The 16619-nt window shown below is 41.6% G+C and overlaps 1 long non-coding RNA gene across 1 annotated transcript; it reads left to right on the top strand.

The window, feature by feature from the left end:
• The first annotated feature begins 2866 nt into the window (after window positions 1–2866).
• On the top strand, window positions 2867–12941 carry LOC143809375 (uncharacterized). The gene is made up of 3 exons (XR_013222245.1): window positions 2867–2999; window positions 8194–8245; window positions 12821–12941. It is a non-coding gene; the product is annotated as an uncharacterized LOC143809375 (long non-coding RNA).
• Window positions 12942–16619: the final 3678 nt, after the last annotated feature.

Genomic DNA, 16619 nt, shown 5'->3' with positions numbered 1-16619 from the left:
TTTTCTTTCCACCAAAAAAACTGCAGAAAAATATTAAGTCAATGGAAAGATATTAAACCCAACAAGCAGTGCTTTCTACACTTTGGGATTCCATTAATTTTTTTATCTTACAAAAATGCTTTGTAAAAACACATACAAGCCAGAGTTATACGCTGTAAAAAATGTGTAAAAGCCTAATACACTTATCTAGTGTTGCACGTATCTCTGTAATTCAGGATCAGCAATGAGTAATATGTTATACAATGTATTTACAAAGTTTCTCAACTTTTTACGTTTTTAGATAAGATAAGATGGACATCGTATTTAAAGTTACATACTGTTAAAACAGGCTGTATTATCAACTCAGGAGATACCTAAGGGGTTAATGAAATCTCACATTTTAATCATGGATAGTTCATGAGAAAATTAGGCTTTGTCATTCATTACAAAGTGTGAATTATTCAGTAATGGAGATTTCTATTACTTAGTTACAAAAAATGCAGAAATTCCATAGTGTTAAGAATTATCTACTGTACATTTAATGTAGTTCAGCAACAGTTGGAGAAGCAGAAGTTGCATGCTGCCGGAGACAATACTCTGAATATCACATGTACGGCATGGCCTGACATTTGAGAATGGCTTGTGATATTATTCCTGCATGCTGAGAAACTGAGAGGAGAACAGGGACTCTAGTTTCATGACTGACGACTTGATGGCATTCAGCCTTGTAGATTTCAATTACTTACTCCTGGCTGAGATTCAAGATAGACCAGCTTGGGTATGAAAAGCAAAGCTTGACCAAGCTAAAGCAGAAAAAGAAAAACTAGACTTAAATGTCTTTTTAAAGCAAAGAGACTCGCCATTTCTAACAACGTCCTTCTTGACATGCATCATTAACTATTAATAGGGAATCATTATATTGTGCACCCATCACAATGGGTTTTCATGAATGTGTGTCTACATTCCTTTCTAATTATCTATAAGCCGCTACCAGGCACATTTGAGAGTGCCAATCATGTATTACCAATTTACATAATCAAGGAGTGCTGTTGATAATAAGGAAACACTTTAGACTGACACATTAGCATTTCCTCCAAAATCATATTCAGCTCTCGAGAAGGTCAGGGCCCCCGACTTAAAAAAAAATGGAACCTTTCTAATCCTTGTTAAGTAAAATAGAAAGATGAATGCGCTCCTTGAGTATTCCAAGCTTTCTTTTCCTCCTTGTTAAATTTTCTCCTCTGTTCTGAATTAATCGAAGAAAAAGAAGAGAAATGGATTGTTTGCATACTTACAGTTTTATATTGCATTTTATATTCTATGTTTTATATTCTTCACTCACTTATCTCATTTTATTTTATAACACTGCCCAAGATGTACAATTCACAGGGGGATATAAATCCCAGCACTAGAATATGAAGGAGTATACTACACCACTTTCTGTAAGGTTTCCAAAGATTCTAACTTATGGGGAACTTAAGGCATGGCTGTACATGTAATGTCATTGTGTTTTAAGAACATAGCAGGCTAGAAGTATATGGCAACTTAGCAGTGTTGTGCTACCACTACCAGCTGAGAAATTAGAGATGATGTGACAAACATCATCAGAGTCTACAGAATTGTCAATGGGCATAGCAATGTTACAAAGGTGCATTCTTTCCAACTTTTAACTAACTTGACCAGGGACATCTGAAAAAAAAGAATGTAGTGTGCATGCTGCACATAAATTGTCACACTAAAGCCCTTTAAAAATATATTTAACCACACTGTACCCCTTGTAAATGTTATATTTACCAAACCCCCTGAATGCAGAATTAGCCACACCGTTCCTTCAATAGAAGATTAGCTACACATTGCCACCGAATATATAATTAGTCACACTGTGCCTCGCAAAATATAATCAGCCACACTATGCCCCCTCAATAGATCAGCTTTATTGTGCCACTGAATATATACTGTAATTAGCACCAATCAAATGAACTTCCCAATATGGTCAGGTCTTTAGCATGCATTGAAAACAACAAAAATGTCTAAAAATAAGGGGATAAGTGCAAGACTTGGATGGGTCCACAGGAGAATAGGTGAAGAGGTTGGATACAAAAGGGAATAGGTTGGGTCCCTGTACACTTATCACTTTTCTTTCATTTATTTACTTATTTATACATTTTAGCCGCATTGTGTCCTCAGAAATATAATTAACCTCACTGTGCCTCTGAATACATAATTAGGGAAACTGTGACCCTTGACTACATAAATAGCAACACTGTGCACCTGTAAGGGGGTGGCAGGTCCCCTCAGTTGCGCCCTCCTCTTCTTCTGTGTGACCCCTCTGTGCACTTGTGGCACCCCAGGAGTTCAGGTACCACAGTGGTATTGCCTTCCTCTCGGGGAGGGTAATGCCATGCCTGGAGACAGGATGAGTCCCTTTGGCAGGTAACCTTACATGCAACACATTCTGACTCGAGGCCAGAAGCGGGAGCTCTACACCTGACTTGAGGGGAGCTGCTCTCTCTGGTCGGGAGGAGGAGTCAGTTGCTAGGCAGTTGCTAGGCAGTGACAGTTGACAGTTGGTAGCAGACAGTGAAGAAGTACAGAAGGACTTAGGAGCTAGATGAGGCTTGCGACTGGGCCTCTCAAAGCTGAGCGCAGAAACTGGGCACCAGGAGCCCAAGGTTGTCAGGAACTACAGGTCCCACTGCAAAACCAGCAGCAGGAAACTAAAAGGGACTTGCCCACATAATACCTGAGGTACAGCAGCAATCAGAGTCCGGAGTCACCGTGGACAGAGACCCCAAAGAGACGGCTTAAGTTGCCTACCGTGCAGGTACTGTCCCTGGACAGGGAAAAAAGAGGGCCTTGTTAGAGAGCTACAGGCAGCAAGGGACCATAGACTAGCGCATAGTGGAAGGCTCCCAAACTGACCTGTCAAGGGGATTTCCACCTGTCTTCGGGCTGCCTGGACTCCATCTATACCTGTTGCTGGTACCCTGGACTGAGGCTCCTTAAGGCCAGTAAGCCAGGTAAAGACTGCAACCCTGTGTCCTCCAATTATTTGTGGCATTCACCATCTCTGCCAAGTACACCGGGAGCCCTAGGGACACCGCTTCACCTGTGGGAAGCGACACCATCTTTGCTGCAGCACCATTGCCCCCAGAGGACCCCTTTAACCCCTTCATGACCCAGCCTATTTTGACCTTAATGACCTGGCCATTTTTTGCAATTCTGACCAGTGTCCATTTATGAGGTAATAACTTGGGAACGCTTCAACAGATCCTAGCGATTCTGAGATTGTTTTTTCATGACATATTGGGCTTCATGATAGTGGTAAATTTAGGTCGATAATTTTTGCGTTTATTTGTGAAAAAAAAATTTTGCAATTTTCAAATTTTTATTTTTTATTCTGTTAAACCAGAGAGTTATGTGACACAAAATAGTTAATAAATAATATTTCCCACATGTCTACTTTACATCAGCACAATTTTGGAAACAACATTTTTTTTTTGCTAGGAAGTTATAAGGGTTAAAACTTGGCCAGTGATTTCTCATTTTTACAACAAAATGTACAAAACCATTTTTTTAGGGACCACCTCACATTTGAAGTCAGTTTGAGGGGTCTATATGGCTGAAAATACCCAAAAGTGACACCATTCTAAAAACAGCACCCCTCAAGGTGCTCAAAACCACATTCAAGAAGTTTATTAACCCTTCAGGTGTTTCACAGCAGCAGAAGCAACATAGAAGGAAAAAATGAACATTTACATTTTTAGTCACAAAAATGATCTTTTAGCAACAATTTATTTATTTTCCCAAGGGTAAAAGGAGAAGCTGGACCCCGAAAGTTGTTGTCCAATTTGTCCTTAGTACGCTGATAACCCATATGTGGGGGGAACCACTGTTTGGGCACACGACAGGGCTCAGAAGGAAAGGAGCGCCATCTGACTTTTTGAATAAAAAATTGGCTCCAATCTTTAGCGGACACTGTCGCATTTGGAGAGCCCCTGTGTGCCTAAACATTGGACCTCCCCCACAACTCACCCCATTTTGGAAACTAGACCCCCCAAGGAACCTATCTAGATGCATAGAGAGCACTTTTAACCCTCATGTGCTTCACAAATTGATCCGTAAAAATGAAAAAGTACTTTTTTTTCACAAAATATTTCTTTCAGCTTCCATTTTTTCATTTTCACATGGGCAACAGGATAAAATGGATACAAAAATTTGTTGGGCAATTTCTCCTGAGTAGACCGATACCTCATATGTGAGGGTAGACTACTGTTTGGGCGCACGGCAAGGCTCGGAAGGAGAGGCGCGCCATTTGACTTTTTGAATGGAAAATTAGCTCCAATCGTTAGCGGACACCATGTCGCGTTTGGAGAGCCCCTGTGTGCCTAAACATTGGAGCTCCCCCAAAAGTGATCCCATTTTGGAAACTAGACCCCCCAAGGAACTAATCTATATGTGTGATGAGCACTTTGAACCCCCAAGTGGTTCACAGAAGTTTATAACGCAGAGCCGTGAAAATAAAAAATAATTTTTCTTTCCTCAAAAATGATTTTTTAGCCCAGAATTTTTTATTTTCCCTAGGGCATCAGGAGAAATTGGACCCCAAATGTTGTTGTCCAGTTTGTCCCGAGTACGCTAATACCACATATGTGGGGGTAAACCACTGTTTGGGCACACAGCAGGGCTCAGAAGGGAAGGCAGGCCATTTGGCTTTTTGGATAGAAAATTAGCTCCAATCGTTAGCAGACACCATGTCGCGTTTGGAGAGCCTGTGTGCCTAAACATTGGAGCTCCCCCAAAAGTGACCGCATTTTGGAAACTAGACCTCCCAAGGAACTAATCTAGATGTGTGATGAGCACTTTAAACCCCCAAGTGCTTCACAGAAGTTTATAACGCAGAGCCGTGAAAATAAAAAATATTTTTTTCTTTTCTCAAAAATGATTTTTAGTCCGCATTTTTTTATTTTCACAAGGGTTACAGGAGAAATTGGACCCCGAAAGTTGTTGTCCTGAGTACGCTGATACCCTATATGTGGGGGTAAACCACTGTTTGGGCACATGTCGAGGCTCAGAAGGGAAGTAGTGACGTTTTGAAATGCAGACTTTGATGGAATGCTCTGCGGGCGTCACGTTGCGTTTGCAGAGCCCCTGATGTGCCTAAACAGTAGAAAACCCCCACAAATGACCCCATTTTGGAATCTAGACCCAAACAGCAACTTTTCTAGATGTGAGTTGAGCACTTTGAACCCGCAAGCGCTTCACAGAAGTTTATAACGCAGAGCCGTGAAAATAAAAAATAATTTTTCTTTCCTCAAAAATAATTTTTTAGCCTGCAATTTTTTCCCAAGGGTTACAGGAGAAATTGGACCCCAAAAGTTGTTGTCCAGTTTGTCCTGAGTATGCTGGTACCCCATATGTGGGGGTAAACCACTGTTTGGGCACACGTCGGGGCTCGGAAGGGAGAGAGCACCATTTGACTTTTTCAATGCAAGATTGGCTGGAATCAATGGTCGACCCCCTGATGTGCCTAAACAGTGGAAACCCCTCAATTCTAACTCCAACACTAACCCCAACACACCCCTAACCCTAATCCAAACTCTAACCATGACCCTAATCACAACCCTAACCATAATACACCCCTAACCCTAATCCCAACCCTAACCATAACCCTAACCACAAGCCTAACCCTAATCTTAACCCTAATTCCAACCCTAACCCCAACACACCCCTAATCCCAACCCTAACTACAACACACCCCTAACCCTAATCACAACCCTAACCATAATACACCCCTAACCCTAATCCCAACCCTAACCATAACCCTAACCACATGCCTAACCCTAACCCCAACACACCCCTAACCCTAATCTTAACCGTAATTCCAACCCTAACTCTAATTTCAACCCTAACCCTAAGGCTATGTGCCCACGTTGCAGATTTATGTGCGGATTTTTCCGCACCAATGTTGAAAAATCCGCAGGTAAAACGCACTGCACTTAACCTGCGGATTTACCATGGATTTCCAGTGTTTCTTGTGCGGATTTCACCGGCGGATTCCTATTATGGAGCAGGTGTAAAACGCTGCGGAATCCGCACAAAGAATTGACATGCTGCAGAAAATACAATGCAGCGTTTCTGTGCAGTATTTTCCGAACCATGGGCACTGCGGATTTGGTTTTCCATAGGTTTACATGGTACTGTAAACATGATGGAAAACTGCTACAAATCCGCAGCGACCAATCCGCTGCGGATCCCCAGCCAAATCCGCACCGTGTGCACATAGCCTAATTCTAACCCTAACCCTAATTGTAACCCTACCCCTAATTGTAACCCTAACCCTAATTCTAACCCTAATTCTAACCCTAATTGCAACCCTAACCCTAAGTGAAACCCTAACCCTAATTCTAACCCTAATTGCAACCCCAACCCTAATTGCAACCCTAACCCTAATTGCAACCCTAGCCCTAATTCTAACCCTAACCCTAAGTGCAACCCTAACCCTAAGTGCAACCCTAACCCTAAGTGCAACCCTAAGTGCAACCCTAACCCTAAGTGCAACCCTAACCCTAAGTGCAACCCTAAGTGCAACCATAACCCTAAGTGCAACCCTAACCCTAAGTGCAACCCTAACCCTAAGTGCAACCCTAAGTGCAACCCTAACCCTAAGTGCAACCCTAAGTGCAACCCTAACCCTAAGTGCAACCCTAAGTGCAACCCAAACCCTAAGTGCAACCCTAAGTGCAACCCTAGCCCTAACCCTATCCCTAACCCTAGTGGAAAAATAAAAATAAATATATTTTCATTATTTTTTATGTTCCCTACCTATGGGGGTGATAAAGGGGGGGTTTATTTACTATTTTTTTTATTTTGATCGCTGTGATAGAACCTATCACAGTGATCAAAATGTACCTGGAAAGAATCTGCTGGCCGGCAGATTCAGCGGGTGCACTGCGCATGCGCCCGCCATTTTGGAAGATGGCGGCGCCCATGGAGAAGACGAACGGACACCGGGAGGGACATCGGAGCTTGGTAAGTATGGGGGGGTGGGATTGGAGCACAGGGGGGATCGGAGCACGGGGGGGAGCAGACAGGAGGACGGGGGAGTGGACAGGAGGTCGGAGGGGAGCAGGGGACATGACAGGACGGAGAGGAGGAGATCGGTGGCGATGGGGGGGCAGATCGGGGTCTCCCGCCATGGCAGATGCTATTGCAGCATCGGCCATGGCTGGATTGTAATATTTCACCAATTTTCATAGGTGAAATATTACAGATTGCTCTGATTGGCTGTTTCACTTTCAACAGCCAATCAGAGTGATCGTAGCCATGGGGGGTGAAGCCACCCTCCTTGGGCTGTAGCACCACTCCTCCTGTCCCTGCAGATCGGGTGAAATTGGAGTTAACCCTTTCACCCGATCTGCAGGGATGCGATCCTGCCATGACGCCACATAGGCGTCACAGGTCAGATTGGCACCGACTTTCATGACGCCTATGTGGTGTCAAAGGTCGGGAAGGGGTTAAGCAGCATCGGTCACCTCTGACCGAGAACCACAGGTGGCGTCACAAACTTTCCTTATTTCCACAACCCCTTTAAAGACCGTCCCTTTTACTTGGGCACCCAGGGCCATGGACTGGATCACTGCCACCGTGACCACTCCTTTAATTGCGACCGGACCCGGTACCCCACGGCCCTTACAAGCGACTCAACTATATATAAATGCTATGTATTCTTAATGTATTTTGCTGTGTTTGCCTGGTCCTAATGTTTACTATTGTAATGCATGTAACTGTGTGTTAGAAGTAGGGAAAGAGTTAAGTAACTTAGGGGGCTGGGTCAGCAGCATCCAGAGCAGACAGGAAATCTTGGTCTGCAAGCAGAAAAGCCCGGGTATGTCGTCCAGGGCAGATGTGTGCTACAGAAGGGGCATTGCCAGACTCCCAGATGGGAGAGATCTGCTGCCCCAGACCAAGGAATTATATGGACTGAAGGCTTACAACACAGGCTCCCAGGACTTGGGGTGGGCCTTCACTGAAGGGGACTCAGGTGCCCAGATGCCAGCGATTGGATGACTATGAATCCCGGCCACTGTGGACGTTGTGAGTACGGCCACAGCATGTGTCAGGGAAAGAGCAGGAAGGCAGTGTTGAAATTGTCTTTTTGTCCATCCTTCAACGTTTGTTCAATAAAAGTTCATTTTCCCTGTTGGAGTACAGCTGCCTTCAGGACCCTTATTTGCCTGGACTGCTAGGACCAGAGGAAGAGAAGGTAACCTGTGGGGGAAAGCTGTGTTGGTCCCATCTATCTATGTGCAAGGGACTGGGGGTGCTCACTGACCGTTTGCTTAGAGGACTCTGTCTATGTACTGTGCCTTTAAACAACTCGCCACAACTATCCCCCCCGGTCACCCTTTTTACACCCCTTCAATAGAAGAAGACTTTCTGAGATTGAGTATATAATAATTATCCACACTGTTTCCCTAAAAATATATTTGGCTTTACTGTACCCCCTGAGAACATAGTTATAATTAAGCACACTGCACCCCCCTGAATAAAAGATTTGACACATTGTGCCACAAAATAATTAGTTAGCCAAATTGCGCCACATAAATACAAATTTAGCCTCACTGCACACCCTTTATAAAAGATTAGTCACACAGTGACCTTCTCACATAAAGGATGAGGCTACAATTAGCATATGTAAAGGATAACCGAACATGGTATTTGCACTGGGAGGCTTTTTGACAACTTGTTCAGGGGTCTTGGATGTCTACCCCTTTTCCAGGAACCTCTATGATGATATGTTCCAGTAGAGTTGGCAAGCATGCAATAACATCATTGTACAGTGGGGCAAAAAAGTATTTAGTCAGTCAGCAATAGTGCAAGTTCCACCACTTAAAAAGATGAGAGGCGTCTGTAATTTACATCATAGGTAGACCTCAACTATGGGAGACAAATTGAGGAAAAAAAAATCCAGAAAATCATATTGTCTGTTTTTTTATCATTTTATTTGCATATTATGGTGGAAAATAAGTATTTGGTCAGGAACAAACAATCAAGATTTCTGGCTCTCACAGACCTGTAACTTCTTCTTTAAGAGGCTCCTCTTTCCTCCACTCATTACCTGTAGTAATGGCACCTGTTTAAACTTGTTATCAGTATAAAAAGACACCTGTGCACACCCTCAAACAGTCTGACTCCAAACTCCACTATGGTGAAGACCAAAGAGCTCTCAAAGGACACCAGAAACAAAATTGTAGCCCTGCACCAGGCTGGGAAGACTGAATCTGCAATAGCCAACCAGCTTAGAGTGAAGAAATCAACAGTGGGAGCAATAATTAGAAAATGGAAGACATTCAAGACCATTGATAATCTCCCTCGATCTGGGGCTCCACGCAAAATCCCACCCCGTGGGGTCAGAATGATCACAAGAACGGTGAGCAAAAATCCCAGAACCACGCGGGGGGACCTAGTGAATGAACTGCAGAGAGCTGGGACCAATGTAACAAGGCCTACCATTAGTAACACACTACGCCACCATGGACTCAGATCCTGCAGTGCCAGACGTGTCCCACTGCTTAAGCCAGTACATGTCTGGGCCCGTCTGAAGTTTGCTAGAGAGCATTTGGATGATCCAGAGGAGTTTTGGGAGAATGTCCTATGGTCTGATGAAGCCAAACTGGAACTGTTTGGTAGAAACACAACTTGTCGTGTTTGGAGGAAAAAGAATACTGAGTTGCATCCATCAAACACCATACCTACTGTAAAGCATGGTGGTGGAAACATCATGCTTTGGGGCTGTTTCTCTGCAAAGGGGCCAGGACGACTGATCCGGGTACATGAAAGAATGAATGGGGCCATGTATCGTGAGATTTTGAGTGCAAACCTCCTTCCATCAGCAAGGGCATTGAAGATGAAACGTGGCTGGGTCTTTCAACATGACAATGATCCAAAGCACACCGCCAGGGCAACGAATGAGTGGCTTCGTAAGAAGCATTTCAAGGTCCTGGAGTGGCCTAGCCAGTCTCCAGATCTCAACCCTATAGAAAACCTTTGGAGGGAGTTGAAAGTCCGTGTTGCCAAGCGAAAAGCCAAAAACATCACTGCTCTAGAGGAGATCTGCATGGAGGAGTGGGCCGACATACCAACAACAGTGTGTGGCAACCTTGTGAAGACTTACAGAAAACGTTTGACCTCTGTCATTGCCAAGAAAGGATATATTACAAAGTATTGAGATGAAATTTTGTTTCTGACCAAATACTTATTTTCCACCATAATATGCAAATAAAATGATAAAAAACAGACAATGTGATTTTCTGGATTTTTTTTCCGCAGTTTGTCTCCCATAGTTGAGGTCTACCTATGATGTAAATTACGGACGCCTCTCACCTTTTTAAGTGGTGGAACTTGCACTATTGCTGACTGACTAAATACTTTTTTGCCCCACTGTATCTACAACCTTAATTCCAAAAAAGTTGGGATGCTGTATAAAATGTAATGAACACAAGAATGCAATGATTTAGAAATCTCCTAGAGCAATATTTGAACCACAACAGAACATGGAACACAGACCAAAAATTGAAAGCTATATACAATATTTATGATTTTATTTTAAAAAATTATCTAGTTTAGACATTCACCGCAGCAACACATCTCAAAAAGTTGGGACAAGGATAACAAAAGGCTGGAAAAATAATTGATAGTAATGAAAAATAGCTGGAGAGTGGAGAGTCAATATTCGGCAAAGTCACATGAATGTGTATAAAAAGAGCATGTTAGAGAAGCAGAGTCTCTCAAAAGCAAAGATGGTCAGAGATTCACTAGTCTGTAAACAACTGTCTAAAAATTGTGGAACAATTTTAAAAAAAGTTTCTCAATGTAAAATTGCAAAGAGTTTGAATATTCCATCATTTACAGTATACTGTATTTCATCAAAAGATTCATAGATTCAGGAGAAATCCATGTGCGCAAGGGGCAAGGCCAATGGTCAATATTTGATGTTCATGATCTACAGACCCTCAGATGGCACTGCAGTAAAAGCAATCATAAATCAGTCATACAGATTAGTCTATCAGCTTATGAATGCATCATAGAAATCATTGTCTGTGAACAAAGTTTGGAGATGGAATGAACAAGACAACCTGTAATTTCTGGACTGTTTCTGCCCTTTTTCAAACATCATCGATTATTATTCCATATAGTTGACATATATCCTCTTCCAATCCAAAGAAATACTGATAGGGAATTTACATTGCGAACCACAAATAGGTCAGAGATTATGATATATGTTAGAGGGACTCTGTCAGCACAGAATTACTGTTGAAACTAAGTACAGGAGCTTGGTGCATTTGGCGGGCCAAACATTTAAATATCGTGCCACAAAAGAGGTTGGTACACAAAATTAGAATGCTGTGTCTGGGAGAAAATGTGTGTAAATGGGTAAGTAACTGGCTTAGTGATAGAAAGCAGAGGGTGGTTATAAATGGTATATTCTCTAACTGGGTCGCTGTGACCAGTGGGGTACCGCAGGGTCAGTGTTGGGACCTATTCTCTTTAAAATATTTATTAACAATCTAGTAGAAGGTTTACACAGTAAAATATCAATATTTGCAGATGATACAAAATATGTAAAGCAGTCAATTCAAGAGAAGATAGTATTCTGCTACAGATGGATCTGGATAAGTTGGAATCTTGGGCCGAAAGGTGGCAGGTGCGGTTTAACAATGATAAAAGTAAGGTTATACACATGGGAAGAAGGCATCAATATCACCATTACACACTGAATAGGGAACCACTGGGTAAATCTGACATGGAGAAGGACTTGGGGATCCTAGTTAATGATAAACTTACCTGGAGCAGCCAGTGCCAGGCAGCGGCTACCAGAGCAAACAGGATCATGGGGTGCATTAAAAGAGGTCTGGATACACATGATGAGAGCATTATACTGCCTCTGTACAAATCCCTGGATAGACCGCACATGTAGTACTGTGTACAATTTTGGGCACCGGTGCTCAGGAAGGAAATAATGGAACTAGAGCGAGTACAAAGGAGGGCAACAAAATTAATAAAGGGGATGGGGGAACTACAATACCTGGAGAGATTACCAAAATTAGGATTATTTAGTCTAGAAAAAAGACGACTGAGGGGCGATCTAATAACCGTGTATAAGTATATAAGGGGACGATACAAATATCTCTCCGAGGATCTTTTTATACCAAGGAATGTGATGGTCACAAGGGGGCATTCTCTGTGTCTGGAGGAGAGAAGGTTTTTCCACCAACATAGAAGAGGATTCTTTACTGTTAGGGCAGTGAGAATCTGGAATTCTTTGCCTGAGGAGGTGGTGATGGCGAACTCAGTTGAGGGGTTCAAGAGAGGCATGGATGTCTTCCTGGAGCGTAACAATATTGTACAGTTGTTAGGTTGTTTTGAAGGATGTAGATCTGGGGATTTATTCCGATGGAACATAGGCTGAACTGGATAGACAAATGTCTTTTTTCGGCCTTGCTATGTTACTATGTTACTAAATGCACCTTACCACCTGCCTATTTTCCCTCTTTCTCCTCCCCCCTCTTATTTAACTGACAGCTCTGATTCATAGAGCCAGAGAAGGGTGGAGAAAGATGGAAACCAAGCAGGTGGGAGGTGAATTTTAATGATTGACCCACACTATGATGCACCAAGCACCTGTATTTGCTTTCAACAGTAAATAAATAAATAATGACAATACCAAATGTATTTAGTTTTTGTTCCTGTTTTGCTACTGTTTCTAAACAAGAGCACTACTTTTGGTTAATGTTTTTTTTTTTTTTTTAATTATTTATTTTTAATTTTCAAAATACAGAACAAAGAAAAGAATACACGAACATAAAACTCAAGAGGACCCATAATATATAGTGACAAAGCTGAGAATGTTAAGTGTGCAGGTCCGTACCGGCAACATCCAAGAATCCTGAGAGCGAGTTTACATATGTCCATGGTAAAGGATTATCAGATGTCACGTGGCAGTCCATGTATCATGGGAAAAATAAATCATTAAGGCAAAACAACACATGGGACTTGGGAAGAGGTATGGGTAACATACTCATATGGTAGAAAAATTTTGGTAGGATATAGGATTTAATAATATTTATCCTACCAATCCACGAAAGGTATGGCAGGTCGTATGATTTAAGAAGCGTTTGTATGCTATCTAGGAGAGGTAGGAAATTATGTTTGTAGAGAGTAGAAGGATCCGCAGTAAGGAAGACTCCTAGATACTTCAATTTTTCAGTGGGCCACTTAAAGGGGGTATTCTTTTTGAGTTCTGAAACCATTTCCTCTGTTGTCGAAATGTTCAGAACCTCCGATTTATGCATATTAACTTTGAAGTTAGAAACGACTCCAAACTCCTCAAGTAGCTTTAGAAGATTAGGGAAAGCAAATTTGGGGTTCGAGATTAAAATCAAGAAGTCATCTGCAAAAGCTGCAGTCTTAAATTTCATTTGGTCTACCACTAGCCCCTTAATCGCCTCCTTGGTCAATGTTTTTTAAGATCAATAAGTTTTTTATTTTTGCAGAGCTGTTTGATGCTTTATTTTTTGTCGGTCGAAATGTAGTTTTTACTGGTACAACTATTGAGTATATAAAACTTTTAATTAGTTTTTATTCATTTTTTTATTTTTATCCCCAAAGCTTATTTAAAAAAAACAAAAAACGAAAAACCTTTTTTGTTGCATTGTATTCTAAGAACTTTAATTTAATTTCATTTTTTCTTTACAAACCTAATCTTTTTTAAGAACATTTGTTTTTTTAATTAGATTAAATTACTTTTTATTCACAATTGGATTTTTTCCTTTTTCTTTTGTTTTAAACACTTAAGAATCAATTTTCAATCTTTTTTTAAACAATAATTATTAGTCTTTCAATCAGATTTGAACATGCAAAGTTTTAGTCTTGTGAGAGTAGTCTTATCTTTAGTCTTGTTTTAGAGTCTTTTAGATTGTGAGCCCCAATGGGGACAGCGATGATAGTGTGTGCAAACTGTAAAGCGCTGCAGAAAATGTTGGTGCTATATAAATAAAATAAATAAAAGATTATTATTATTAATTTATTTATTATATTGCGTCCCCCCACTATTCCCCTGCCTCTCCCCTCTGTCAATCCCTGCACTGGCTTCCCATTACACAAAGACTCCTGTTCAAAACCCTAAGGCTGGAGTCACACACAATGTATAAAAAATGTGTCCGATTTTGTCTGCTGAGAATAGCACAAATGTGTGCAATGCCAGGATGTGTTTTTTTCTCAAAAAAAGTATCCGTGTGTCATCAGTATGTCATCCGTATGGTGAGATTTTCTCACACACTTGCAAAATGAGCAAATAATGGCTGAGCCTTTCCTGTCACCTGCCAATGCCTGAGAATTTCTTGCAAGCCACACTGATGGTCTGTGTGCTGTGCTATTTTTTCTCACACCCATAGACTTGCATTGGCGTTTCTCAGCTGAGATACGCGGATAATCGCAGCATGCTGCGATTTCACTCGCATGCGTAATACGGACGAGAAAAAAACATGATGGGAGCCGTCCCATAGATTAACATTGATCCGAGTACTATGCGATTTTTTATCGCGTAGCACTCATCCGTATTACAGACTAGTGTGACTCCGGCCTAACGATGGCATACAAAGCCATCCACAACCTGTCTCCTCAATACATCTGTGACATCGTCTCCCAGTACTTACCTGCACGCAACCTCTGATCCTCACAAGATCTCCATCTCTACTCCCGTCTTATCTCCTCTTCCCACAATTGCATACAAGATTTCTCTTGCGCATCACCCCTACTCTGGAACCCTTTACCGCAGCATATCAGACTCTCACCTACCTTGGAAATCTTCAAAAAGAACCTGAAGACCTACCTCTTCCGACAAGCCTACAACTTGCAGTAACCACCGATTGACCAAACCGCTGCACGACCAGCTCTGCCCTCACCTACTGTATCCTCACCCATCCCTTGTAGATTGTGAGCCCTCGCAGGCAGGGTCCTCTCTCCTCCTGTACCATTGTAACTTGTAATGTTTAAGATTACTGTACTTGTTTTTATTATGTATACCCCTCCTCACATGTAAAAGTGCCATGGAATAAATGGCGCTATAATAATAAATAATAATAATTTTAGTCATATAGATAATGCACTGTACTACTTGTGTAGTGCAGTGCATTATTCAAACAACGTTATACTCATAGGAAGCCTAAAAGATTGTGGACTCAGCTTTGATCTATGGCGGACCCAGAGGCCAGTGTTGGACCTCTGATTGTTAGAACTTTTGATCATTTTGCGGGGATCGGATTGAGTGACAGTGGGAGAGATCTCCCTCTGTCAAATTCCTTACTTGCCATGGTTGCTATTCACTGTTGAATTTAAAGGGTGAGTTAAACTGGTGCAGAGTGTGCTTACTTCCCATGGCTGTGTCTTTGCTGTGAAAGCAGTGAAATGTAAGCATTACTAGACAAAAGGATACCTGGTATCACAATCCGAGGGTCACTGTTGGACACAGACAGAAGACGGTCCCTACGTAAGGACAATATATAGGGCCCTTTGCAGTCCACTAGCTCATAACAGTGCACAATTCCACCAGCTTTGGAGGTGGTAGTAGGCCACTGTGCGGATACACAGATTGCACCAATGGTATGTCCATGTCTGCCCCTACCCAGAGGAAAGATACAATATCTTTTCAAGTCTTTATAGAAATTGCTATATCCATTAGCCATGAAAAGGCAGTGCTGTGATGGGAACTGGTTAAAAAGCTGTGTTGCATATCATCAAGCACAAGACATTATAGGGGTCAGTCTGTGTACTTATATTGCATCATAACTTAAAAAAATAAAATCAATTTCAGACCTCATGGCATACACATAGTATCTTTCTTGTTCCGATCACTTGAAATGTGCATTATGTTACAATAAGTTCTTTATAATTTAAAATGAATATATGTAATACAATTTCAGTTAACGAAAATGTGGTTTCAGATGCAATATAATAACATGAGATTTCTCTGTTCACTCCTTTTAAAATTGTAATGAACGTACTAGAAATAGACATTTCTATATATGCTGAACTTGGCACTCCTCATGTTTTGCAGTTTCCAAAATGGGCAGACAGTATGTTGTAAGAGTTCTTTACGTCTGCAAAACCAAGGTGAGACATCAATTATATTTTCCAGTGACTGCAGGATATACAAGGCTTCATATTTAATTTTCTCAGGTGGTTGCTGTTGCTAAGATCCAGGTCTTGATGCTTATAAAATAAAGCCACAAATACTGGAAATATATGTAGAGAAAAAGCTCAACAAATACGATGGTACAAACCTGTTTGGTAACCAGACATTAATATAGCAGGCGTTGTGCGTACAGTGAAGAGATGTGTGAATGCTACTGTTGTGCTTGCTCATATTCATTTTTGTAGACAGGCCAGGCATTTTCCAAGTCTAGCATCACGCACTGCATGTTGTCCTGTGGTCAGACTTTAATAACCACAGGGTACTTGAAGTTATGTCACCTGTTGGGCAGACTCGAAATTCACAAACAGATCACGTCTTATTCCTCTATCCTTAAAGGGGTTTTCCAACCAACAACAAAAATCATTTTAATCAATAGATATTTGAA

This window comes from Ranitomeya variabilis, chromosome 2 (assembly GCF_051348905.1).
Source record: "Ranitomeya variabilis isolate aRanVar5 chromosome 2, aRanVar5.hap1, whole genome shotgun sequence".
Lineage (NCBI taxonomy): Eukaryota > Metazoa > Chordata > Amphibia > Anura > Dendrobatidae > Ranitomeya > Ranitomeya variabilis.
The sequence above is the reverse complement of the archived record's forward strand: the minus strand, read 5'-3'. Positions and strand labels throughout refer to the sequence as shown.